This window comes from Pteropus alecto, unplaced genomic scaffold (assembly GCF_000325575.1).
Source record: "Pteropus alecto unplaced genomic scaffold, ASM32557v1 scaffold276, whole genome shotgun sequence".
Lineage (NCBI taxonomy): Eukaryota > Metazoa > Chordata > Mammalia > Chiroptera > Pteropodidae > Pteropus > Pteropus alecto.
Window position 1 is genome coordinate 6576941 of NW_006438074.1, and position 26205 is coordinate 6603145.

Sequence of the window (26205 nt, forward strand, 5' to 3'; positions counted from 1 at the left end):
GGATGGAGGGAGGGTGACAGCGGGTGGGGGCTGGGAGAAAGTGCTGCAAGTTTGGTGGGCCCGGCGTGCGCGCGCGAATGGGAACGTGGCGGCTCTCTCGGTACTGCGCCGCCCGGTCGGGCCGGGGGCTGCGGGCGCCTCACCAGCCCTGGAAGGAGGCTGGACCTTGTGCGCAGCAAGCCGGCGGTGGCAACTGCGCGCGGCTGAGCGCGTAGGTGGCCTTGCGCACCCCTTCTCCAACCTCCTGAGGGCTAGGGACGTGGGGTGGGGTCACTGGGTGAGACTTAGTCACTAGGGGCTGCGCCCGGCTTTGCGACCCTTGAGCCCGGGTCAACTTGAACCAGCTTCTTTTGCACGGAGTATTACCCCACTAACACCCCCGGGGTTCTCTTGGTCAGGGAAAGGTCTTTTCCCGTACGCGCCTCTTACTCCATCACAACGGGTGAGCTAGCAGCGTCTGCGCCCGGGCTAGGAGATCCCCTTTCACGAAGTCAGCCCTGCAAAGTCAAGGCGAGCGGGGAAACAGAGGCATCGGAGCACGGCGGGGGGTCTCGGCGGAGCTCTGGGGGCCTTTGACGCTCCAAGGACCTGGGCTGAGCGTGCGGAGTCCCCGCTGCCCTGCAGGGGGCGTGCCTGTCGCCGCCTCCGCCAGGGCTTGGGGTGACGACTCTGTGTGTCAGGGGCACCTGTTGAGGCAGAGGTTCTGGGACCTGCGGAGAGGCGAGCTCCCGCAGCTAGCCGCCTTCTTCCGACCCGGGCAGCTGATGAGCGAGAGCCTTGGGCGACCTGTGGTATCAGCTGCTGGACGGGGGCAGCCTGACTGGACGAGGACCAAGAGTAGAGAAGAGTGTGGGGCCGGGAGTGGGGAGTGGAGCTGGAGTGGCCATTGTGACGTGAAAAGATCTGGGCCTCGGGAAGGAGGGGTCTGGAGCTTCTTACGGAGGTGCAGCGTCAGGACAGAGAAAGCTTGTGTGGAGTAGAATCTAAGATGTTTGTGCAAAGGCAGCTGAGCCCCAGGAATATGGCGGTGGTGGTGGTGATGGGGGTGGGGTGTCGGTGTGGAAGTGCTCTCATATTCCCATCCTGCTCCAGTTCTGTATCTTATTACCCACCCTGGAAAAAGTAAAAATCTTCTGCAAAGGAACTGTATTTCTGACTTCGCTTGAGACCTTGGGGTTTGCTGGTTTTCTCTTCTCCCCCAATTCCCCGACCCCTGTCTGACTGAACTCTCTGGAGCAAGCCTGATTAGGTGGAACATTCCTTTCTGAAATGAGAGTCACTGTCACTAGGACACTGTTTTCAAAGCACTGTGGATGTTTGGACAGAAAGGCTGATGAGGAAAAAGCCTCCTGTGTCAAGACCCCAGAGTGTTGGGATCTGGGTGGACTCTGAGATCAGCGTGGAACTGGCCAAACCAGTAGGGGCCTCAGCCCCCTCTGGGAGTGTCCACACAATGGACTTATCCAAGCTACCCCCTTCTTATATTCTGAGAGGGCCAGCCCTGGTCTCAGGTTAGGTGGGCCTGAAGTGGCAGGGGACAGGCTAGCTGGCCAAATGTTCTGTACTCTATGTGGTATGATGGGAGGAAGGTCTGAGCTGGAAGAGAAGGAAGTGGGGAGAGAGGAGGGAGATTGAAGGGAAGAGAACACAGAGAAATTACTTCCCAGAGCCCTAGAATGGGTCTCATCACTTTTGTCTCTGCTTTAGAATCCTGGCCTTGATCTTGGACCTCTCCCCTCTTTCTTGGAGCACCCTCCCAGATTGGCCAGGAAGGCCACTCAGACTGAGAGCCCGGGGATGGTGTGGAGGGCACTGCTGGAGGCATGTAGCAGTCATTTTGAGAGGTGAAAATTGGAGGTCATTGGGGGCTCCAGTGAACATCCTCTCACCCTGTCCCAGTTCCCATGGGGTTTGACTTGCTGCAGATTAGAAAAAGGCTGTGAATGGGAAGCTAAGTTTAAAGTGTGAAGAAGTATCAGGGAGATTCCTGGGAGCCAGGAAGTGGGGATGCAGGAAGAGAGAGAGTGGAAGTTTCTGGGTATGAGTGGCAGAGCCTTCTCTGGCCACATAGGGGCATAGCCAGCGCGCTCTCTCTCTTTCTCTCTCTTTCTCTCTCTCTCTCTCTCTCTCTCTCTCTCTCTTTCTCTCTCTCTCTCTCTCTCTCTCTCTCTCTCTCTCTCCTTAAGCTTTAGCTCTAGGTGCCTGTCCAGGCATTAGTCCCCGTGCACACACTGCCTTTGTCACAGCCTTGCACTGTATTCCTATCTTCCAAGATATTTCACTGTAGTGGGATTCTCAGTCATCTGCCCTGTCTCCTCATTGAATGTAAGCTGTCATACAGGGACTATACAGGAAGCTTCTTGCATCCCCACATTGATGCACACAGCAAGACTTAGTAAGGACTGCTTAGATGAGTGAAGTTAAGAGTTCTGCTCATCTCTGGGAGCAGTCAATGGTCCTAGCTTCATGTCCCCCTTGTATTTTATTCCCAGCTCCAACCTAACTTACCTAAGGAGATAGCGGCATGCATATTCAGCTTCTCTGGGAGTTGAACCCTTTGTTCAGGTGTGGCTGAGGACAGGCCTTCTTCCTGAAATCTATGGTTAAGCTCTCACTGGGTCTTCTTGCCATTCCCAAACATGTCTCTGTTTAGTTGGGCCAGGACACTGCATGTGAATTTCTAGATTCTTAGAGAATGATGTGGCCGGCCCTGCTGACAGAGAATGAGAAAATTCAGACAGGCGTCATTATCACTCCCTTGGGGAATCAGAGAGCTGAGGAGGGAAAGGGAGGGTCTGCATAGCAGCCCGGGCCAGGAGGCAGCTCGTCTTCACAATGTCTGTGCTATTCGTAGCCAGCCAAGTTGCTTCTGGACCTAGGAGGCCCCTTTTTGGCATCGTGGGCTGTCGGCATGGCAACCATACAGCCAGGATTTCTCAGGGAGGTCCTGATTTTTAATATTCTGTCCTGCTGTCAGCCCATGTGTCACAAATTTTGATGGGAAAAATTGGTTATGGAATCTGTAAAATAAAAGGAGATACAGACCCCATCCCTACATGGCTACTTAGGTGCGGCAGGATTTGCGATTTTTCCATGCTATACTTGATGGGCAAGGGAGTGGATCTGGGCACGTCCACTGAGCCTGCATGGATACATGCTGGCATTGGACGGCAGTGAAGGCAGGAAGCGAAGCAGACACGGCTGGTCTTCAGTCTTCAGGCCTCACATTTGAGAAGAACATTTGTGACTGGTTTGGGACTCAGGTTTTTCATATGTGAATTCATTGGGATGCTAAGATGTTACATGGAATTTCATTTTATAGACATATTTTAAAGAGTATTCATAATGGATATTTTCAGGATCATACTGGTGTACTCATTTGTAACATATCTTATTTGGAACCATGAAAGTTTTATTTATTTATTTATTTTTAAGCCTACAGCACCCAGTATTCCCAGGTGGTCTCCCATCCACGTACTAACCAACCCTGCTTAGCTTCCAAGATCAGGCATGTTCAGAATGGCATGGCCGTAGGCCGGAATCATGAAAGTTTTTAGGCAAGAGTTTTCCTAAACTGGAGTTTCTTATTCTACAGTTGAGATACTACTGAGTAACTATGGACAAAATATTTAACATCTCTGGACCTTGGTTATTCTAAGTATTAAATTTCGGTTAAATGATTTCTAAGATTTGTTGATCCTTAGATTAGCTGATGATAGAAGTGAATTTGATTTCTAGAGGTGAATAAATGGCTTTAAGGGAGTTCTCCTGAAGGGTACTGTGAGGTTTATGGTTTGTGGAGGGACACCCTCCGTCAGGAGAAAGTTGTGCAATGACTCTCGAGGCCTCGCAAGGTTCCTCCCCATTACTTAGCAGAAAAGAACACATATGATGGCTTTCCAGCTTTGTTCTCTGAGAGCAGAGGCTTCAGTCAGATCTGTCTGAGTTTATATTTTATTTATAATGTATGCATTTGGGAACTGGGGGAATATGATTTGCCTAAATGACAGAAAATGATTTTATATTTAATTCGTCTAGGTGCCACATACAAGAAAGAGGGAGGGAGAAACACCAACACCCACAATTCCCTTTGCCAAATGTTAACACTGAAAGGGCCTGATTTCTTGCCACTGGGGTTCCATCCTGGGTCATGATGAGACCTGTTTTTAGGCCTTAAGGATAGCACGGAAGCACCTGACAGACTGAGGGTCACCTCCCCAAGAGACCTGAGGCCCAAGGTCACAGGATTAGTTGCAGAGTGCTTCTCATTCTGGTCCCTTATTTCTGGGCAGTGACAGCAGTTGCCCCACTGGCTGCTCTGAGAGCTTTGGGGCTGACTTTTTTCTCTGGTGGCTCTGTGAGCAGAAGAGGCACTGGCTCTGCAAGTGCCATTTAAGTCAATATGGAGGGCCACTGATAGGCAAGGCTGGGCCAAATTCCCTGGGGAACTTCTTGTCTTGCTGTAATGAAGGACACTGCCCTGGGGTTTAGAGGTGAGCCTGTTGCCGAGCAGTTCATTACAGTTAGAAAATTGAAAATTTATCCCTGTCTGCTTCTCGAGACCTTCTCCATGACCAGTGGGGCAAAGACACAAGGAGGCTAAACAGACAGGAAACCCAAGGCTTCTCGAAAGAAGCAGGGAGCAGAGCTTTCAGACTTGTCAACAGTGGTTACACTTGGACAGTAATTTGGTTCACTAAATCAGACACCGTGTTTGGTGCAGTCACAGACTGTGTAGCCTGCTCTGAAAATGGTTTCAAGTGGCTGAGCGTCTCTCTATACACCTACCATCTTTGCTCTGCACCCGTCCAGCCTCTGTAATTGCTGTTACCTCTGTATTATATTTATAGTGGCTGATTCATTGAACACTTTGAGGTGTTTTACAAGCTTTAACCTCTTTGAATCCCCTCAACAACTTAATGAGGAAGGTGTCATTAACAGGTTCAGTTAACATATGAGTAAATGAAGCTTAGATTCAATGACTCACCCATGATCTAGCAACTAGTGCATGCCTCTGAAACTCACATTTCTGCCTCTGAAGCCCATGTGCGTCTCCTTTCCCCTGAAGTATCTATAGGGCAAGATCCAAGTCTGATGCATCAGGGTATCTTTCCTGGAGCACCTAGATCAGCACCCTTTGTATTCACTGTATGAACATTTGCTGGGGGAAGAAAAAAACATGCAGAACAAAATGTTAGCAATAGGAGTGTAGGATTACAGGTAATTCTTTCCATTTTTTGGCTGTTTCCAACATTTTCTATAATAAGCATCTATTAACATAATGATAAAACCAATAAAGATAATTATTTTTAAAAATACTTGATGCCTGGATAAAATCACTCTTGACTCCTCAGAGTGAAAACTTCCTAACCATGTCTCACACTTCTGAATCCTCCATGGATGCTTAGCATTGGGCCAATAGAAAAGGCAGGAGACTGATTTGAATTATTCTGTAGGGTTCCAAGGAACAGAACTGGGGCCAGTGGGTAAAAATTTCAGGGAGAAAGATTTCTTTTCACCAGAAGGAAAACTTTCTCATCGAACCATCTGTCATTAGAAGGGTCCAAAGGCCGACCAGGTTTTCTCTTCACACTCCCAGTTAACAGGTCAGCGCTTCTTTCCAACGGCAGTGGGGAGGAGGAGAAAAAGCCTTCTTGTCTTGACTGTCTCCTGAGATGTCAGGCAGCTCTGAAACAGAGTTCAAAATGGGGTCCAATTATTGTACTGCTAGAAACCTGGCACCCTGGGAAGCAGGGCTGGCCTAACACACTGCAGCCAAGGAGGAGGGTGACTAAAAGAAACTCATAACTGCCGCTGTGCTGTCCCCTCCCTGTTCCTTTGGAGCTGCCAAGCAGGGAAGGAGAGGGGACCAAGGCTGGTTACAGACAAAGCTGCAAAGTGGGAAGTGTTGGTCATTAGCATCTTGTCTGCTGTCAAGGACTGAGGCCCACAAAGGTTTTCTAGACCCGCTGAGGCCCCTTGAGTGTGACCTTCTCATATTCTGCTTCTTTTATTTCCCTCACCCAACCTGGAGAGAGTTCACAGGTAGCCTGTCCTTGTCTCCCAAGACCCTGCCCAGTGCTTGTTTGGGTGGCTCAGGCTGGCAGTGCACCTGAGCTATGTGTTTATGGAGGAAAATAAAATAAAGCAGCAAAAGGGCACTGATAGGAGGATGGCCAGGATAGTCTCTCTGATAAGATGGTGTTTGAGCTGCAGCACGAATGGAAAGAGTAAGCCATATAGGCATCTAGGGAGAGAATGTTCCAGACAGCTGAAGCCCAGGGTACCATCTCTGCAGGGTGTGTGCTTGGTGCGCTTGGCTGGGACAGCCTAAGCAAGGCTAAAAGTGGCCCAAGGTGAAAGGCCAGATCATTAGGCCTCATAGACCGTGGTAATAAAGACAGGCTCAGAAACATATCCCTGAGTCATCAGGAAGTGATAAATTACATTCAGTGTACGGGCTTGGTACATCAGGGAACTACGTCATTCAGTTTAGAAAATTTTCCAGCAGTCATGGTCAAATGTATTAGTAAGTGTTGGTTCTCAAACAGGTAAACCTAAGTTCTTTGGAAAATGTTCTATGGCTGGAACATTTCACTTCCTTATAATGTGAGATCAATGAGGTACTTTGTGTATGTGCTCGTGTGTGTGTGTGTGTGTGTGTGTGTGTGTGTGTGTGCGTGTGTGACACTAGTGAGAGGGAATGGAGAGAGCTGGTACTTAAAGAGATTTAAAAGACAAGTTGATGGCACTCTTGTTGAAATATTGGAATAGTGCAGGATGGGGAGGGCTCTGCCTCAGAGGGAGAGTTTTGTATGGGAAGAATTCCTCTGTAAGGTGGTGCCTGACCAAGGCCCTCTTTGTTTCTCATCTGGTTCATCGTGTTCTTTTCAGGTGCATTTGGGTCTCTGGAAAGGATGTTTTCTGGCGATGTAGGAACTTGGAATTTTTGCCCTTTCTTTCCCCAGTCACAGGTCCCTCTTTTGCACAAGCAGACACCTGAAGACTGGTGTGTCCAGACCTTCCCTCAGACATACAGATGGACACCTGTCCCTGGGTGGACACCTGAGGCCTGGCAGGATCAAGGATCCCACACAGCTTTTTTTCAGGCAGACGGTGGATGAAAGGAGCTGCTTAAAAAAAAACAATGACTCTGCCTGGGTCTGTCTGAGGCTGGGTCACCAATGTTCAGATGGCTTCTCAGTACCCAAGTGACTGGTATGAAATAGCTTCATGTGTCCCAGGCAAGCTGCAGGTGCTCTATTTTAGTGGTTTAGGTCACGCATGCTCAATTTCAGACCCCTGTCAGTCATGCCCTTTTAGATGTGCTTTTTGGAGTTCATATTTTCATCCCTTTATTTTCTCACAGCAGCTATGGCTTTTAGCTTCTTTAAATAAACCGTTGGGGAGGGCTTCTGACATTCCAAGGTCTTTCATTTCCAGGGGGTCTGGCCTGGAGGTGCCACAGCCAGAGGAGACCCCTGTTGTTTTCCAAAGTTGCCAAGCCTGTGGTCAGTTCCAGAGGTGTTAGCTTCTGGTGCAAGTCTGTGACCAGGTTCTTTGCTTGGAAGCCATATTTTCTCCTCCCTGTGAAATCCTTCACTAGGGGTACTGTGGGAGGCTGGGGCATTATACCAGAGTTTGAGGTGGAGCCTGGCTAGAGGATCAGGGAGAAGGAACGTGTGATCAGTGAGTGATGTTTGCTGTGGTGTTGGTGCTTGAAGGAGTGAAGTGTCAGGAGTGAGCCACAGCCCCAAATAGTTCATCAACCCAAGAGACCAGAGGAGGAAAAGGAAGCAAGGGACAGAGCACACACACTGTCAAGGACCAGGGAAGGTGATGGAGGACCTTTTGGAGCTTCAAGCCAAAAAAGATTTGTTAGGTAGAGAGCAGAGGCTGCCCATACTAATTAATGCTTTACTACAGTCTTGGTGCCACCTTGGGGCATGAAAATGGCAAGGGCCTTCTCCCCAAACACCAAGAGGAAATGGCTCACTCCTGGATGCACCCTAAGATTGCCGGCCCCTATTTTTTTGCATAGCAGAGAAGGTAGCATCACCTAGACAACCTTCTAATTGGACAGGGACTCTGAACCACACCTGGGCAGGGGTAGGAGCTGGGGCTCAGCCAGGTGGGGATGGGCTACCCTGAGAACTGCAGGGCATAGAGCCTGGGAGATCTGAAAGCCAGTGTTGGGGAAAAACTGTGGGCAAGCCAAGCAGAGAGAGTAAGAAAGGGCCTGGTCAGAGAGCGAAACCCGTTGTTCAGAGGAACCAGGCCATCGTTCCCTGAGCATACTCACAGGGGCTCTGATGGGAAGCTAGCGTCCGCCCATGTGTAGGGAGAGCCCAGCGTGGTCCAGACCTGTAGTCACCAGCCACATGTGGCTACCGAGCTCTTGAAATGTGGCTAGTGGAACAGAAGGAACTGAATCTTAAATTTTATTTAATTTTAATTTATTTAAATTTAAAAGCAGATATGCATTTCAGTTATTGGAAAACTTAGGAGTGTTTAGAAGAACTTCAATATGTGGAATCTATATTTTCAATTGTAAATTTTATGATATCTCAATACAGATCAAATATTTCTGGCAAAAATTTAGTATCTAAGTTGAAATGGTTTGTAAGTGTAAACTACACACTGGACTTCAAAGATTTAGTACAAAAAAGTAAAATACTTCACTAATTTTTAAAAATATCGATTATGTGTTGAAATGATAATATATGAACATACTGGGCTAAATAAAACGTTATTAAAATTATTATCACCTGTTTATTTTTACTTTTTTAATATGACTACTAGAAAATTTTAAATTATATATGTGGCTTGCATTCTGTTTCCTTTGAACAGCTCTAGTCTTTACATGAGTTCATGACCCCTCTCTTCAGTGCTCAGAGGTTGTCTGAGGAAGGTTATAGATAAAGAATATGGCCATGTTCCTGATTTACCTTGACTTCAGGATAGTCCTTTCCAGTCCATCTGGTGCTGAGTTCTTGGTTCCTAAGTCACCATCATCTATGGGCGTGGAACACCTCTCAGCACCAGCCCTCGTCCTCATCCCGTCATTAAAACCCAGATCAATGCTTTCTGCAATGTCTTCTCTTTTTAAAATCCCTTCTAAGCTCTGGCTGTGATGACAATGGGTTTTGGAGGAGGGGTAGGAGCAGTAGAGGCAGGGAGCCTTTCACTCCTTTGGAAGGGAGAGAGATTAGTTCCAGTCTGTTGCTTCTGGTGTTTCATCTTTGTCCTGTTAGAGCAAGAATGACATATAGGCCTCGGCTTTACTGTTAACTCAGAACCTATGGAAGTGGCAGCCAGGAGCATTGTGATGAGAAGGATTCTGAAGCTGCATCCAGACTGAATGGGAAAGAGGAGATTGATTAGCCATGTCTGTGAAGGGTATGGACAGGCACTGCATCATGAAGTTGTCTTCTCTGAATGATTTTTCTCCACCTTGAAGACCTGATAGGTTTTAAGACAATTTTAAAAAGCAGGGATGAGGCTTGCATTGAGTCAGATGTGCAGAGGGGAAATAGGTCATCTCCATGGATTGGAACCCTAACTGAGGAGGTGTGATGAGAGCTTTAAAACATTGTGCAAACTTTTAGTAACGTCTTTTACTTACTTGATGGAGATGAGTTGGCTCTGGTCTGGGACCAGCCTACTGGCAGCATAGGAGATGGTTAGACCTGAAACCCAAGGAGAAAGATAGGAACCTTCTTCTTCCCTCCCTTAAAAGCAGGCCCTGTGAATCTGAGAACATTTCCTGCTTCTTGGTGCTACATTTCTGTTCATGGCTTTGTTCAGGAGACAGCTTGAAATAGTGGACCCAGAGAGTCAGGGTTCATCTTCCAGCTCTGCCACGTACTAGCAAGTTATTAGCTAAGCATTCTGTGCCTCAGTTTTCTTACCTGTAAAACAAGGATGCTAGTAGCCCCCACTTCAGTGGTTGCTATGAAGATTAAATGAATTCATTCATGTAAAGTATGTAGAACAGTGCCTAGTACATAGTAGTGCAATACTAGTGTTGGTATACATGTTAGTAATAACAATACAAGTTGTTATAATTTGTTAACTTTTATATTACTTATTTAATGCTACATAACAAATCACCCTAAAACTTAATGGCTTAAAACAACAACAGTCATTTATTCTCTCTACTTGTGTCTGTGGCCCAGGTATTTGGGCATGGCTTGGCTGGGTGGTTCTGGCTCGGTGTTTCTCAGTGAGGTTGCAGTCAGCTGTCAGCTGGGGCTGCTGTCATGGAAAGGATCGAAGGTGGCTGTCTTATGTGGCTGGCAAGCTGGTGCTGGCTATTGGCAGGAGGCCTCATTTCTTCTCCACATGAGCCTCTCCACATGTCTGCTTGAGTGCCTTCATGGTATGGTGGCTGGCTATCCCCAGAGAAGGCACTCCAGGAGACCAAGGTAGATACGGCAAAGCCTTCTTAACTTAATCTTGGGAGTCACATTAGCAAAGGAGTGATGTGGTCTGATAGCATTTTGAGAGACCTCTGTGGCTGCTGGTTTGAGAAGAGACAGAAGGGAGGGCAGAAGCCCTTTTGACTGCCTGGTACATGCCAGGAGCCTGCCAGTTGTGTTGCATTTACTTTTCCCCTTAACTGTCACAGCTGGCTTGTGACCTGAGTATTACTACCCCTATTTTACAGATAAAGGACCTGACTCAGGGAGGGCAGGTTACCTGCCAATGGAACCAGGGTTACCTGGCACCAAAGTCTGAGGAGATGCCAACTTCTCAGGAGGCCCACTGCCGGATGGCATGCCTTACGAGGGGAAAACAGACTTTGTGAAGGATCTTAATTTCCTTATTTCTTGAAATCAGGATGGAAAACCTAAGAAGGCCAAGAGATATTCATAGGTTGGACAAAGAAGGGCCATAGGGACTAGAGCTGTAGGGGAGATCCAGGCACTGGAGTGGAGTTTGAAGAGTTTTATGGACTAGAAGGCTGTGGGCTGGGTAGAGTCTCTGCGATTGGTTTACGCTCTCCAAATTAGCAGAACCTCTAAAGTTAGGGAAGCCTTGGTGTTACCTGCACTCTGGAGAGTTCCATGCAGAGGGATCAGGCCCACCCACCTGAGCTAGAATGCCTTGCAGTAGTAAATGAACTAGGTCAACATATGTCAGCACAAATGAAACTTAAAAACATGATGTTAGAAGGGGAGAAAAAATGCGATTGCAGATAATTTAGTATAATACATTTATGCAAATTAGAATATAAAATAATTGTGTCTGTCGTTCCTGGACGTGTGCATGTATGTGTGCATATATATATATATATTTCAAAGAATAACAATGGACCAAAGAGGACACACTTAAGACAGCGAGCGTTGCTGGCGAGAGACAAGGGAGGAGACCAACAAGGAGATTGACTTTATTTGTCATGTTTTATTTCATTTTCTTTTTTTTAGAGGAGAGAGGCTTGAAGCCAATCTGACAAAATGTTGACAAACTGAATTCTAGAGGCAGTGCAGGTGATTCTCAGTCTTTGTAGTTTTGGGAATTAAAAAAAAAAACAAACTTAAATCTAAAAACTTATAAAAGGAAAGAAAGAGCTGGTGCCTCAAGGTTCCTGGGTCTCAGCTGCATGAAGATGGAGAAGAAGAGTAGTGGAGGACCGAAGGCAAGATTTCTGCTGCCCCAAAGACCCCATAAAGCTGTCCCCCACGCAGCACTGTTTTCATTTGCCCGAAGGACAACCAAGTGATTCTAGGTGCTCATATGAGGAGAGGGGAAATCCATTTCAGCTCTCGACCTTGTGAGGTTTGTGAAGTGTCCCACTGGAAACCACCAGGCGAATCTCTGGAGCAGAAGGGAGAGAAAGGACAAGAGGGAAAGCAGGGCAATCCCAAAGCCGGTGGACCCCAGCGCTCCGCCTGTCTGTCCTCCTCACTTTCCAGTGCTCTGTGAGCTCCAGGGGTGGAAGTCTCTCTCCTTTGCTCCAGCAGGGCTATGTGGGCAGGACACCAGCCCAGCCCTTCATCCTCCTGGGCTCCGCATGGTCGCGTGACCCGGGGAGGTGTGGTCTGCCATGGCTCTCTCTTCTCCCAGGCCTGTGGCATTTCTGAGACTTGATATTTCACTGGCCTGGGGAGCCCAATCCAGTCCGCATCACTGCAGACGCAGTCCTCTGCCTGAGCGTGGGAGTGCTGGGTAGGAGCTGAGCCTGCCCTCAGGGCCGGTTAAACCCCAAGACACCATGATGATCCTTAGAGGAACGATATTCATTCTGAAATTACTTCCTGCGGGTGAGTACTTGCATACCTGGAGCACTTCAAAGACCAAGTGTTAGGACTATTAATTTTCATAAGTTACCTGATGGGGTTTGCCCCAAGGGCCTCTGAGAGACATCAGAATTGACAAAGATTTTATCTGCACTGATTTTTTTCTTTATAAGCATATAGCTCAAGCTGCATGATGAGGTTCCATACCCTTCAGAGGGGCTTGGAACCTGGGGCCACCTTGTCCTCTAAAGGTGATTCCTTGTGCAGTTTTTTTGCACTCTGCCTGCTTGGACACAGTGTTGTATATTGGCCTGGAGTCTGTTTTACTATGACTCTTGTGACTATGCCCAGTGCACGGATGAAGAAACAGAAGCTCAGCAAGCTTAGAAAGGTCAGGTCACTTGCCCGTGGTAACCACATATTTACAGGTATCTACATGGCAGGCCCTGGTCTGGTGGTACAGAAGTGAACACCACACATTCATTGTGCGCCAGCCACACTGCTCACTCCTTTTTTTTTTTTTTTAAATTTATGCCTACAGCACCTGGTCTTCCTAGATGGTCTCCCATCCAAGTACTAATCAGGCCCGACCCTACTTAGCTTCCGAAATCAGACATCGGGCTTGTTCAGGTGGCATGGCCGTAGACCGTGGACCATGGCTCCACTGGGGTGCGAACCCAGGAATTTCTGCGTATAAAGGAGACGTGCTAACCGCTACACTATGGAACCACGTCCAGCACACTGCCCACTCCTGTCCACGCATCCAGTTGTCCTGCCTCAGGCCCTTTGCACAAGCCCTTTTCCTTGGCTTACAGACCCCACCCCCACCCCAGAGCTGACCATGGCTGGCTCCTCTCCCTGTCCCTCTCTCCAGCCCTTTATCTTGCTTTATTGGCTTCCCACATTTATCACTCCTAGAAATGACCTTGTTTATGTTTTCTTTACTGCTCTCCATCTCGCCCCCTCCACTAGAATGCACAACCCATGAGAGGAAAGAAGACTGTGCGGTGTTCACTTCTGTACCCCCAGAGCAGGGCCTGCCATGTAGATACCTGTAAATATGTGTAGTTACCACGGGCAAGTGACCTGACCTTTCTAAGCTTGCTGAGCTTCTGTTTCTTCATCTGTACACTGGGCATAACTAGGCACAAGAGTCGTATTAAAAGAGATATACTATACACACAGGGTATGACATGCTATACACAGAGGGTATGATGCATCTGCAAATGATGGATGAGAGCAAAGAACATGTCTTATTGTTCCAGACAGTGCCTGGCACCTAATGGGCATGTAGTATATGTTGATGGAATTGGAGAGAAGCTAATCATTATTGGTATGGCTGCTATAACACACATGCCTTGGTTGCCAGGATGTCAATGTGTTTGCCAATGTCAGACTTGGCTTCCTACAGATCCTAATCCTTGGGCTCAGGCAGATGAAGAGCTTGGTGTGATACTCCAGGAAGTTTTTCCAGAGTAGGAAAGATAGGGTGGTGGCCATCACAGGGCTTAAGGCCATGGACTCTGGAGTCTAGCTGTCTGGGTTCAAATATAACTTTACCACTTACTAGCTAGCTGTGTGACCGTGGGCAAGTTACTTAACCTCTCTGTGCTTCAGTACCTATGTCACAGGGTAGTTATGATGATTTGGTTATTTACTATAAGTAGTGCTCTTAGAACGGTGCCTGGCACTTAATTGCTATGTGAATTTTATTATTATCCATCTGCTTTCTCAGCTTCCCTTTGTCTTGTATTCATTCATTTAAGATATATTCATTAAGCATCTACTGTGTGTCAAGAACTATGCAGGGTGCCAGGGAATCAAAGGTGAACAAAACACCCTGGACCCTGTCCTCAAGGTGCTCACGGTCAGGTGAGGGAAGAGATGATGACAGGCGTGGATAAATACTAGGGGACGACATACCCAGGAAGCATGATTCAGCTCAGCCATGCCCCTCCTGTTTGGGAAAATGAATTCCTGCCTTAAGGCTCTCACACCTGCCCTGCTGCACCAGCTCTCCTGGGACTAGAATCATCCTTAACTTCTCAGAGGTGGCAGGTACCATGGAGACCCCAGACTTCTTTCTTATCTCTCACCCAAATACCCACTGCAGTTTCTTGAGGGAAGGTGCAACTACAGGGAACAGGGAGCAGAGCTACCACTTCAGTGTCAACAGTGGGGCCTCCTGCCAGCATCCCACCTCAAGCGGCTTCGGCCATCGCCATCAGCAAACACAGATGAACGCAGCTGTCTCAGGAGTGGGGCTAGAGCCACAGTGTTGTTCTGGCAAAAGCAGCAGCAAATGGATATAACCAAGGAACCCCCAGCTGTGAGTCTGCTCTTGGGCTACCACTTCAACTAATTCTCTCTGCCTGATGTGTTCCCAGTAAGGTGATAGTTGGAGCTAGGGCAAGGAGGCCCTTTACACGTGGGCTGCTGACTGGTGACAAATGCTCCAGGGCAGAAAACTTGCCACCTCACCCTACTGCAAACCCCCCACTGAGCACCCTCATCCAGCAAAACACTGGGACTCAACTAATACAGCGAGCTCTGGTTCCCGGGCTTACTGTGAACCTGGGCAAATCATGTCTCTGTTTTGTATCTGTTTCCTCAACTGCAAAATGGGGACGACGAAAGGAGAGTGCCTGCAATTTGGAGATCGCCGTGAGGATCAGATGAGATTATGTGTTAAAACACGTAGTATTAGGTGTGGCTTTATTATACTGATGTTGTTTATTATTTTGTTATCATTTTCCAGGGACAGTTAAGTCATGCCCATAGCTCATCCCACATGGAAGTAGGATGGCTCTCATTTAAGAGAGATTATTTCATTTTCACAACTGTCCTATGTACTGTCATCTATATACATTTTAGGGGCGCTGTTGTAGCTGCACAGAGGAGAGTCCCATCCAAGTTACCTCAGACATTAGAGACCTGGAACTGAAGCTGCAAGTGAAGGAAACTGAGGTCCTGTTTTCCATCCCTTCCTCAGAGACCAGAGGCTCTGTGTCTCCCTGGTACACACTCCATGCTTCTCACTAGCCCTGGCTTCTTTGTACTTCCGCCGGCATGTGGCCTGTGATCATAGTGATCCAACCCCAAGTCTGCCTCATGGCCTTGCGCAACCAGTGTAGTCTTTTTATTTCTCACCTGTTCAGAGATAGCCTCTGATTGACTGAGCTCATCCTGTTGAGCCCAGCCTCGGAGGTTAAGGTCACTAGTCATGCACTAATGGGCCACCTTTGGTCAGGTGCCTACCCTGGCCAAACAGCTGCTTGGAATCACAGGACATAGAATACATAGTTTAGGGCAGCAGGGGGGATGGGGATGGGGTGGAGGGCAGGGACAGAGTCCCTTAAAAAGAGTGGACAAGGGAACTCTCTGCAGCGATATTAATGTTCTCGGGATTTAGATTACACAGGTGTATACATTTATCAAAATTCATCTAAAGGTATGCTTAAGATTTATGCACTTTACAGTCCCCGCCACACAAAACCTTAAACAAATTTTGAACTCTAGTTAATAATATGCATGCTAAAGTATTTAGGAGTGCAGCATACTGAGGTCTACAGTTTCCTTTGAAATATACCAAAAACTTAAGTAGATTGATGAATGAATGAAAGAGTGGATAGAAAGATAGATAAATGATAAAGCAATTACAGCGAAACGCTAATGGCAGAATCTAGGTGGTGGGTGCATGGTTGTTTACTATATAATTCTTTCAGTTTTTCAGCACACTTGCCATTTTTTATAATAAAATGTAAAAGTTTTATTTGAAAAAAAGAGTGTGAGCTGGCTGGCACTAACTGGCATCTCAACACTTTTACTTTTTCCAGTCAAAAACACAGGACACTAGTGCCCCAGGCCTGCTACAAAACACTCAGCAACTCTTGACCAGTATCTAACTTCCATCAAAAGCTGAAAGGAGTCGATTAACAATTGAGAGAGTCTCCAGGATCTGAGTCACTCAGCACTCCTGGTTTTCCAGATCAAGTCCCCACATCAAGCCAGGTCACCGGAAAATGGCATACCTGGTGGTGATTTGTGATTTTGCTCACTGTTGGAAAGTCTTTGTAGAATCACAACTCTCCATCACACCCTCACTTTTATAGAACCCCTTTCAGCATCTTTGTATAATCACCATTGACATCATTGTTGTATTTCCATTGTGTGAGAATCCCTGAGATAAAACCACAGTTCCCTCCAGGGCTTTGGGTCTGGTTGCTGTTGCAGGACCAGCACGGTGGGCCTTTCCCAGGTGCTCAGTAAATGTTCACCGTCTAAATGCAAGGCTGAGTGGATTGTAGAATTCATTGCAGGAAAGAAGTATCTCTTTCCTGTTTGATGGGCATGTTTTCTTTTAGCAAACAGTGAGAACTAAGCAGTGCACAGTGCTTCCCTGTTGGTGTGGCTAGAAATTCAGAGAGCCATTATAACTGATCTGGTTGTCTGGGGTCCCTCACTGGGAGGGGAAGGTATCTAGTTCTTCCCTTCCATGACTTTGAATTTGTCTTCTTGTGTCTAATGATGCAGAGAATACATAATAAATAAATGAATATAAAAGTCAAGTCTAAGTCTTTCATTTTGCTGTTGAGGAAAATGACTCAGAGAGGTTAAGTGACTTGCCCCAAGGTGAACAGCGATCTGCTGGACAGCAGAGCCAACACAGATGCTGCCTTTCCTACCTCCACAGTTCTTTCTCCTGGACCACAGTGCCTCTTGTGTTCACATCTGTGAAAATCCTAACCGCAGAGCCCAAATCCAGTAGAAGATTCTCCACTTGCTTCTCATCTAGGTATTGAGTGACTAATTCTGAGGACTCAGAGAAAGTCCTCCATAGCGCCAGGAGCTCTGAATTGTCCCTGAAGACTCTTTAGTCCTGAAAGACTGTGGTGCTAAGAAACCAAAATGTTTCTTGGAATCAGTGACCCTGCAAGTCTAAAGCAAACTGGCAAAGGTATCTGCCACTGTCTCTCTCAAGTCTCCATAACCTGCTTTCCAGCAGGGACTAGAAGGGCTAGTAGAACCTAAGGAAATGACCTAGATTTACAGTGGAAGAAATGACTGATGGAGAGAGGGTCACTCATTTAAAGTCACAAGCTTGTTTGGGCTGATGAGGGCTGGGATCCAGGCCTCTTGGCCACAGTTTTTCCCACTACACCATGCTGTCTCTTTAGAAAGCCACAGGACATTTGTTCTGTGTTAGGACAAGCCATTAGGCAATCAGACTGAGTTGAGAGCCAGCTGTGAAGGGGCCGCTGATGCAATTGGTGGTGAATGAATTTAGTGGAGAGGCTTCCAAACCCAACCCACACCAACATGTTGGGCCCAGGAGACCATAGCACTCCTGCCAGTGTCTAGCATCTGTGTGTCCCTAGGGCTCAGGGGGCCAGCACTGCCTTCATTCCTTCTGCATTGAGTCAGTACCTAGCCTGGCCCAGCGAGCTATGGCCCCAGACCTCACTAGTTTACCACTTGGAATCACCGGGAGACAACAAGATTCATGGGATCTTAACAAGGTATATCCTCATGGTCCAGAAATTTCCCATAGGTTTCCATCCACCTAGAACTCTATAGATTGGAACTTAGTCAGTCTTTACAGCATCAGAAACTTAAAAACTCAACCCAGTGTCTGGGAAAGTCAGCATCTAGAGAATGAGAGTGTGCATGTCTGGTCCAGGCTCATGTTTGGGTCTTATGTCGACATGGGCTTTTACCTCGATAAAAGGCCCATATCAACAGAGAGTAGAGGTCTGTAGTTGTTTTCCTTTTGGGGCTAGTGAGGGATGCTGCAGTCTGGAGGCCTTGGAGAGACTGAGAATGGTTGAGCCCATGTGGAAGTCATCGCTTTGTGGGTCCACCATTTTGGAGTCTCTGGTTTAAGTTACCATGGGGAATGTATTGCTAGGGTATCTAGGAAGCTGGGAACCAGTCACTTCAGATGGTAAAAACCTCTGAAAGTTTCTCCTTGCTAGAAGGCTCAGACCCTACAATCCTCTGTTGCCAGTCTCAGACCTAAGGCCTGGGAGGGCCTTGTTGGCCCAGCTTAAGTCCTGTGGTTACCATTTGGTGGGAAATAGTAGGACATCTCCAAAGGGGCCTGCAAGGACCCCTCTGGCTTCCACGGTGATGGTGGTGGTGAGGGCGAGAGACCCCTGGATTCACCCTCTGTGTGGGGTTGCCCTCAGAGGCAAGGGGCAAATCCTTAAAAGAAACAAGTGCATTCTTCAAAAGGGGAAATGGATGCTGGGCTGTCTTCCATGCCCTGTGTAGAAATTGTCCTCGGCCATTTTTGTTAATCAATTTGACATAAACATATGCTTTGGTCAGTGTCGATGATCTAATGTGTAAGATTCTTAAAAGCAAGAGACAGTGTCACAATGTTAGTTATTGTTGCATACCAAGATGTGCATCTTTATCATCAGAAATCATATTTGTAGCTCAAGTTTGCACTTTGACCCACACCATCTCGCCTGATCTTTGAAAGGTTCCGGGAGGCAGTCGTTCTACCAGATTCAGTGCTCCCAGGAGAAGCACCCTTTGCCTCAGGAAATCAACATCTTGGATGGCTGTGCAGGCAAACAGGAAGGCAGAGGAACAGAAAACTGTCCCAAGACATCAGAAATGAACCCAGGCTATTTGTGCTGGGAACAGCTCTGCAGGGGCAGACTCTGCCATCATCTGTCTTTGGTGCCTCCCCAGAGGAGCTGAGACAAGACTTGGGTGTGGTGTTTGCCCTTTGGTTTTATTGTTGATGATTTTAAACTAATGGAAGCAAATGAAAAGGTTATAAAAATAGGAAGGCTCTCACTGACTCCAAGATGCTGTGGTGGAGAGTGATTGAAAGATTCATATTAAGAATGTGACTCCTGAGAGCACCTTCTAACACTCAGACCTGTTGTGGAAAATTCCCTGTACACTTCAACTCTGGGCTGGGAACAAAATCTCAGCCCAAATGGTAATGGCCTCAGAAAATTACCAGCCCTTGAAAATGAGGGTGGAGAATGAAAATGCTATTTCAGCCCTATCTGGAAAGAATTACATGTCAAAACTCTCCATCCCAGTTCCATTATTGACGGTTAAACCATGTTAGAGGAAGCAAATGTCTCCTGCGAAGGCTCCTTGCTGCTCTCAGGACCCATGGAGCTCTCTGGACACCTGTGATTCTCAGAGGAGGTGAGTCCTGTGGCCTGCAGTGCTGGAGAGAGGGGTTAGAGGCTTCCAGACCTACTGAGGCTCAGTGACCCTCTTTTCATATTTAAATTCTCAACTTCAGTGGTCTTCACCATAAGGTTAAGAGGTAACGCATCTTCTTTTCAGAAGGTCTTTGTGTTTTTGGTAAGCCTTAATATTTAATAATTTTACATAGAAATGTTTGGGGTTTGTCCACAAAGTCTCTTGGAGGGACTTGACTCTGACTTCCCCATGTCTCTACACTGGATGACCCCAGGTAGACCAGCTGTGCAGACAGCTGGCTTGGTGAGGATACAACCCAGTGCAACCAGGACTTATCCCCTACTGTCCTGCTCTTGGCCAGGGCAGTGGGTGGGGTTGTACCTTCTGCAGGCATATACCAAGCCCTGACCTTGGCCCTAGCCTGACCTCTGGGCACAGAAGCTCAGGCAAGAGATTAAGTGTAACAGGGAAGGACAAAGTCTCACCTCTGCCAGAAGGGCCCAGGAACAGGAGTCTGACGCCCTGGGTTTCGGTCCCTCTTCACTAGCTGTGGAACTATTTTTTAATTTTTAAAATGATGATTTGATAATACAGGCTTATCAAATGAGATAGTGCATGTGAAATTGCTTTACAAACTGACCAGTGTCATAAAGCCTAAGGAACGACAGTCATTACTGTAGTGGGTGCCCCACAAGCATTGCTAACTTGGGAGGGGCTTGGATGTCCCTCCTGGGCACAGACTGGGTGGCATCCTGATGGGTCCTTCTTTAAGACGGGAACCTGAGATGGGAGAGGGGACCTGGGCATGGCTCTGTCTCAGCCTTACCACTAGTTTAATAGCTGCTATTTATGGAATGTTAACTTTGTGCCTGGCACCATGCTAAGCATTTTACCCTCATGATCTCATTTTCTTCCCTCAACATCCCTGTGGGGTACTGGGGCACAGAGATGTTAAGTAACTTACCCAAGACTACACAGCTAGTAAGTGGCAGTGCTGAGACTCTCACTCAGGATGTCTCATTCTTAAGTTAGTGCTCTTAGCCCATATGCCAGACCAGTTCTTTGTTTCACATTATGACCACCGTCCTGGGACAGAGGGAAAAAGGTGGGTGAGCTGCTTAACGGTGTTGCCTGTGCTTGGCCGGCTCCTCCTGGGAGAGGAGGGAGTGGGAGCAGCAGCCCAGAGCCTAGGGGAGTGTATCTGACTGCTCCTCAGCTCATCCCTCATCCCCCAAGACACCAAAGCGGGGCTCCTCCCACACCCTTCACTGGTCTTATTGCCCCAGAAAGTCCTTCTTTATGCCCAACCCAGCCAGCTCCTGCCCCAGCCTAGACCCAGCTGCTCTTTCTCTGCACTCTGAGAGATGGAGAATTACTCCATTCTTCCCATAACAACATTTCTTCTACCAAATTCACAGGTCTACCTAGAGTCTCTCAGCCTGTCTCTTCAGTCTAATGAGGTTGGCTTCCCCTCATCCATTTGGTTTGCAGGATCCCTATGGAGAGGGTGGCAGATGCGTCCAGGGAACAGTGGCTGCAGTTCCCCTCGTCCTGCCACGGTGAGGACAGGGTTGGTCTGCTGGTCAGTCTTGTCCCAATATAGAGAGTTGGATCATAGTGCTGGGAGCACGAGACATTTGGTTAATCGTCCTCTACAAGGTGCAATGCTTCCTTAACGATCTGCAATGAGAAATGTATCTGTAGGCAACGAGATAGAAGACAGACAATCATGTTCATTTGTTAAGCCCTAATAGCTGCCGTGAGCCGGTGCTGATCACTCTACACGTATTACAATATGTAATCCTCACACCCCTCAAGCTGTTACTTTTTTTCAACCGATTTTACAGATGAGGATGCTGAGACTTAACAGAAGTTAAGTATCTTGTCGCTGATCCAACGGCCAAATCAGTAGAGGAGCCAGGATCAAACCCTGTTCTGTCTCACTCCAAAGCCTGGGCTCCAAAATCCTCAGTCGGCACACTGTCCCACTGCCTTGCAGAGAAACCCAGGCACTTAAGTACATGTTAGGAATTACGTTGACTGCTCTCTCCTCTCTCCACCCCTTAAAGTCTAAATCAGATAGAGAAGGGATTTCTTTATGGCCGCTCTGTAGGCTGGGCACTTTCCTTTCAGCGAGACTATTTCTTAAACAGGTTTCGCTTTTTATACTCCCTGAATATTTCAAGATACAATTGGACAAACCCAAGCTACTTGAGTCAATTAGATAGTGGTTTCTTCCCTGGCTAGCATTTATTGAGTACTTAATGTATGTCAAGCACTTTGTATTAATTATTTTTATTTAGTTCTCATAATAACCTGAGTAAGGCCTTGTCATTGTAAGGTAGTGCAATTCAGTGGTTAAGCACTTGGCCCTTAAATTAGGCTGCCTGCTCTGCTGCTTGCCAAGCTGTGTGACCTATGTGACCATGGGCAAGTCACTTAACCTCTCTGTGCCCAGTTTTCCCATTTGTGAAATGATGTAAAATGATCACCAGAGGAGAGATGTGAGGATTAACATATTTAAAGTACTTGGAACAATGCCTGGCATCAGAGTAATCATTAGTTATTACAGACCCACTTTACAAATAAGGACATTGGAAGGTAATGTAGCTTGCCCAGCTAAACTAGGAGGGCTGACATTTTAACCCAATGAGCTGAATGCTAGGATCCATGCTCTTAACCACTACCACTTCTTAGTAGCTCCAATTCCTTTACTTTTTAAAAACCATTTTATTGAGTGTAATTTACACACCATAAAATTTACTCATTTTAAGTATACAATTCAATGACTTTACTAAATTTATAGTTGTGGAGCCAGCTATAATAAATCAAGTTTACAACATTTCTATCATCCCCAAAGGATCCCTTCTGCCCATTGAGTCACGTTCCCTTCCCACTCCCAGCCCTAGGCAGCCACTAATCTACTTTTTGTCTATCTATAGATTTGCCTTTTTTGGACATTTCATATAAATGGAATCATACAATATGTGGTCATGTGTCTGACTTCTTTCACTTTGCATGATGTTTTTGAGGTTCTTTCATGTTGCAGTTTGTTTCATTAGTTTATTCCTTTTTATTGAGGAGTTTAGAGCTTGCTTTGTGCCAGGCACTGTGTGTTGTATACTTTATGTACTCCATCTCAATTAATCTTTGAAATAATTCGGTGACATTGGTCCTATGCTTATCTCATTTTACAGCTAAAGAAACTGAGGTTCAGAGAGGTTACGTAGTTTCCCTAATGTTAAACAGGCAGCAAGTGAAGGAGCCAAGGCTTGAATTCTTATCTCTGTGACTTCAAAACCTGTGGTCACTAAACTATACTTCAGATTAAAGACATTTAGGACTGATTCAAAGAAACAGCCCCTTTCTCGTGCAGGGTCAGGAGGGCACAGGAGTTATAGCCTCTGGAGAGCAGCCTTGAGGCCACCAACACCAGCTCCAGAGAGCCCACTCTATCTCAGGGTGAGGCTGTCTCAGGCCCAGTGTCCTTCACCTGCATCTGCAGGATTTTCTGGCTGTGTGTAGCCCCCTCTCGGCCCCTGGAAGGCCTCTCCCTGCTTCAGCTTGCAGGAAGGAAGTGGGGGGAGTAGGGGATATGTTGCCAGAAAAGTGGCTAACATCAGAAGAAAGTATAGGGTCTCCTCTGGCACTAGTCATTTTATAGCTCTCCCAGCCCCAACCTGTTGTTGGAGAATTATGGAACAATTGCAAAAGCACTTCGCGAATGCCCTGCCATCCCTCTCTCTCACTTCCTACATCCCCGCACCATGTTCTAGCCTTCCAGACACTTTGAGGTATCTTCCCCTGGTTTTGCCAAGCCAAATAGCCAGCAAGAGGCTCATGGCTGTTAGCTAGAACAGCAGGCTGGCTGCCTGGTTGCCATGGCAGCAGCTGTTGTGAGTAAATGGTCTTTGTGGCAGAAGACAATTTAATAAGGCAAATTTGGGGGCCCAGTGGGAAGATCTGGTAAAGGCTTTATTGGGTATCTTCTGTGACACTGCGAGGCAGGCAGAGAGAGTGATTGAGGTGGGCTGGAGGCTTTTGTGCTACAGAGCTTGGCCTGGTGATGGGAGAGCTGCATCTTATGTCCTTGGAGATCCTGAGGCTCATCTCTAGACATCACCCAAGGCTGTGACCTTGCACTTCTGCTTCCAGGTGTGATACATCAGAGCAGCCTTCCCTCTGAAAACAACTGGAAAATCTGGACAAAGCATTACAAACATCCGCATGGGGTCGAGACTGACTTGGACAGGACAGGTGTCTCCCCCTAGGGACCCATTTCAGTGCGTGCAGTGGCCCTGGGGAAGTGGTGTGCTGTTTCTGTGTCTGTGCCATGGTTGAAATAGCAAAAATCCTGAAGAGAGTTGTCTGTTCTCGCTGTACTGCTTCTCTCCTTCCATTCTTTCTCGATCCACTCCCATCAGGTTTTCGTCCCTACTACAGTTTCTCTAAAATGCTCTTGTTAAGGTCGCCAGCGACCTCCATGAGACTAGATCCCCTCATTAATTCCTGGTCCACATCCTTCTTTTTTAGCCACTGCTTTTGACACTGTCGGTCACTGTGTCTTCTCTTGTCACTCTTGGCTTTTGAGAGACCACATGCATCCAGCTGTTCCCTCCCTTTCTCTGTGCTGAGGCTTCCTCCTCTCTGACCCTGACGCTTGGAGAGCCCAGAGCACAGGGCTTTGTCTGCTTCTTTGTTCTCTTCTTGCTTGCTCCCCAAGGGATTTCACCTCGACTCTCAGGTTCCCAGAGCCAGAGCCTTGCATGCCAGAGCCTTGCATGCAGCAGGTTCATTGGGTGTGCCTTGGGATGAACACCTGTAAGGGAATGATGGACACCAGGGACCTGGAAGGTGAAGTTGAACTGTGATACTGTTGCAGCAGAGACTTCTGCCAATGCGACTGGGATCTGGGGAGTGCCAAGCACTGTGCTTTGCAGGACTTAAATGATTGAATTCTCATAAAGCCCTTGTGGAGGAGGGCCTGTCATTGTTCCCATTTTGAGGTGCAGAGGTTAGGCTGGGTTAAGTTATCCAACTCGCCCACCATGAGAAGCCGAGACTCAGACCTAGCCTGGCTGCCTCCCAGAGCCCTCAGCTCACTTCTGTTATGTAGAGGGTCTAAAAAGTATGTTGATTCAACTCTTGGGCCAGGTACCTTGGAGGCCCTGCCAGGGTCTGCAGCTCTGCCGCTTACTCCCCTCACTACTGGCACCCTAGAATCCATACCTACAGAGTCCCCAGAGCCCCTCTGCTGAGGAGAGGGAACACATTTCTCTGGGGGTCAAAGGCAGGGGTCTGAGGCCCCACTAAGCTATGAGGGTCTCTTGTTTCATTTTAAGATGCATAAGAAGTTTGTGCCTGCCTCCTGTTTAGTGGAAAAATAATGTCCTACCTCCCCAATCTTTGAACAAAAGAAGGGCCCACATTGATTTTCTCATGTCAGTGCATATGCCTGGACGGATTATCTCACGTCCTTGAGATCATTTAGGACTGATTCACAGGCCCTCCTTTGAGAAGCTCAGATCTACCTTTTTTTTCTAATAGATCTGAGAACCGAGAATGAGGGCAAGTGACCAGATTCTCCCTTCCCACCACCCAGGCCTGAAGTAACTACCCCCAACCCCATCCTTCTTTCCTGTCCTTCCTTATCTCTAGGCGCTGTGACTCATGCTCCCCGGGCTGCCTGCCGAGGACTTCCAGCTTCAGTGTGCCACTATCAGGCTGGGGTGGGGGTGGTGGAAGGTGGTGCCAGGGGGGCCTTCTCCGGATTCTATCCCTGTCTCCTCTTAAGACCCCAAAGTAGACTTGGTTTAGAGTCGGATGGAGCTATTCTCAGACGATGAAAGAATTCAAGCAGCTCCAGAGGCAAGACGAAGGGATGAGGACCCAGAGAGCCAGACCTCTTTTCCTAGGCCCCTAGTGGCCGCTTTCAGCACGTAAGTGTGCCTACCTCAGAGAGGGACATTTCATATGGTGTTGCCATATGCGACAAATGGTTCAGAAATTTACAAAAGAAGTTCAATGCCAAAATGAGCAGAGCTCCAGCCTTTAGGGCGAACCCCTCTACCTTCCTGAAGAGCTTTTATATTTAAAGTATATGTGTGTGTGCCACACACACAAGTACATCTGCACACATGTACGCATATGCCCCGATACACACAAACATGCCCATGTACATACATGAGCACACTCATGCCTCCCACACCCAGGCCCGTGCACGCAAGTGCACAAGCATGCAGATCCAGAACGAGAAGGAAATACCTGGCAAGGCAAGTGTTTTCCATTGTTTTTCACTTTCTTTTGGGGGTGGGAAGGGGATAAAGGGAATAGTGAGAGGCAGGGCTCTTTTTAGATATTTGCTCTTCCAAATGAACTTTAAAAATCTTTTTTTTTTTTAATTTTTAAAAATTATTTATTTATTTCGTTTATTTATTTTAGGCGAGGCAACCCTTGGTTGACCTCACAGATTGCAAGGACAGCTTACAATCCCTTATTTTTGAATGCCTCCAGCACCTGGTCTTCCTGGGTGGTCTCCCATCCAAGTACTAACCAGGCCCGACCCTGCTTAGCTTCCGAGATCAGACGGGATTGGGCTTGTTCAGGGTAGCATGGCCATAGACTTAAAAATCTTTTTGTTAAGATGAGCGGTGTTCCTACCAGCTGGACATCCCTGTTAGTCCGCCCTGAGTTTGGAATTCCCTCCTCCTGCTACTGCTCAGAGCTGTGTAGGTGCTTATCCTCCTCAAGATCTTGCGAGTACTTAGCTGTGAAGGGAAAAAGATAA

At 47.4% G+C, this 26205-nt stretch overlaps 1 protein-coding gene and 2 pseudogenes across 2 annotated transcripts in view; 1 reads left to right on the forward strand and 2 right to left on the reverse strand.

Annotated features, from left to right (window-relative positions):
• GALNT16 (polypeptide N-acetylgalactosaminyltransferase 16) overlaps positions 1–26205 on the forward strand; it is a 73143-nt gene that overhangs the window by 845 nt on the left and 46093 nt on the right. The window lies entirely within an intron of this gene.
• On the reverse strand, positions 12775–12889 carry LOC112482436 (annotated as a pseudogene).
• Positions 25923–26041, reverse strand: LOC112482449 (annotated as a pseudogene).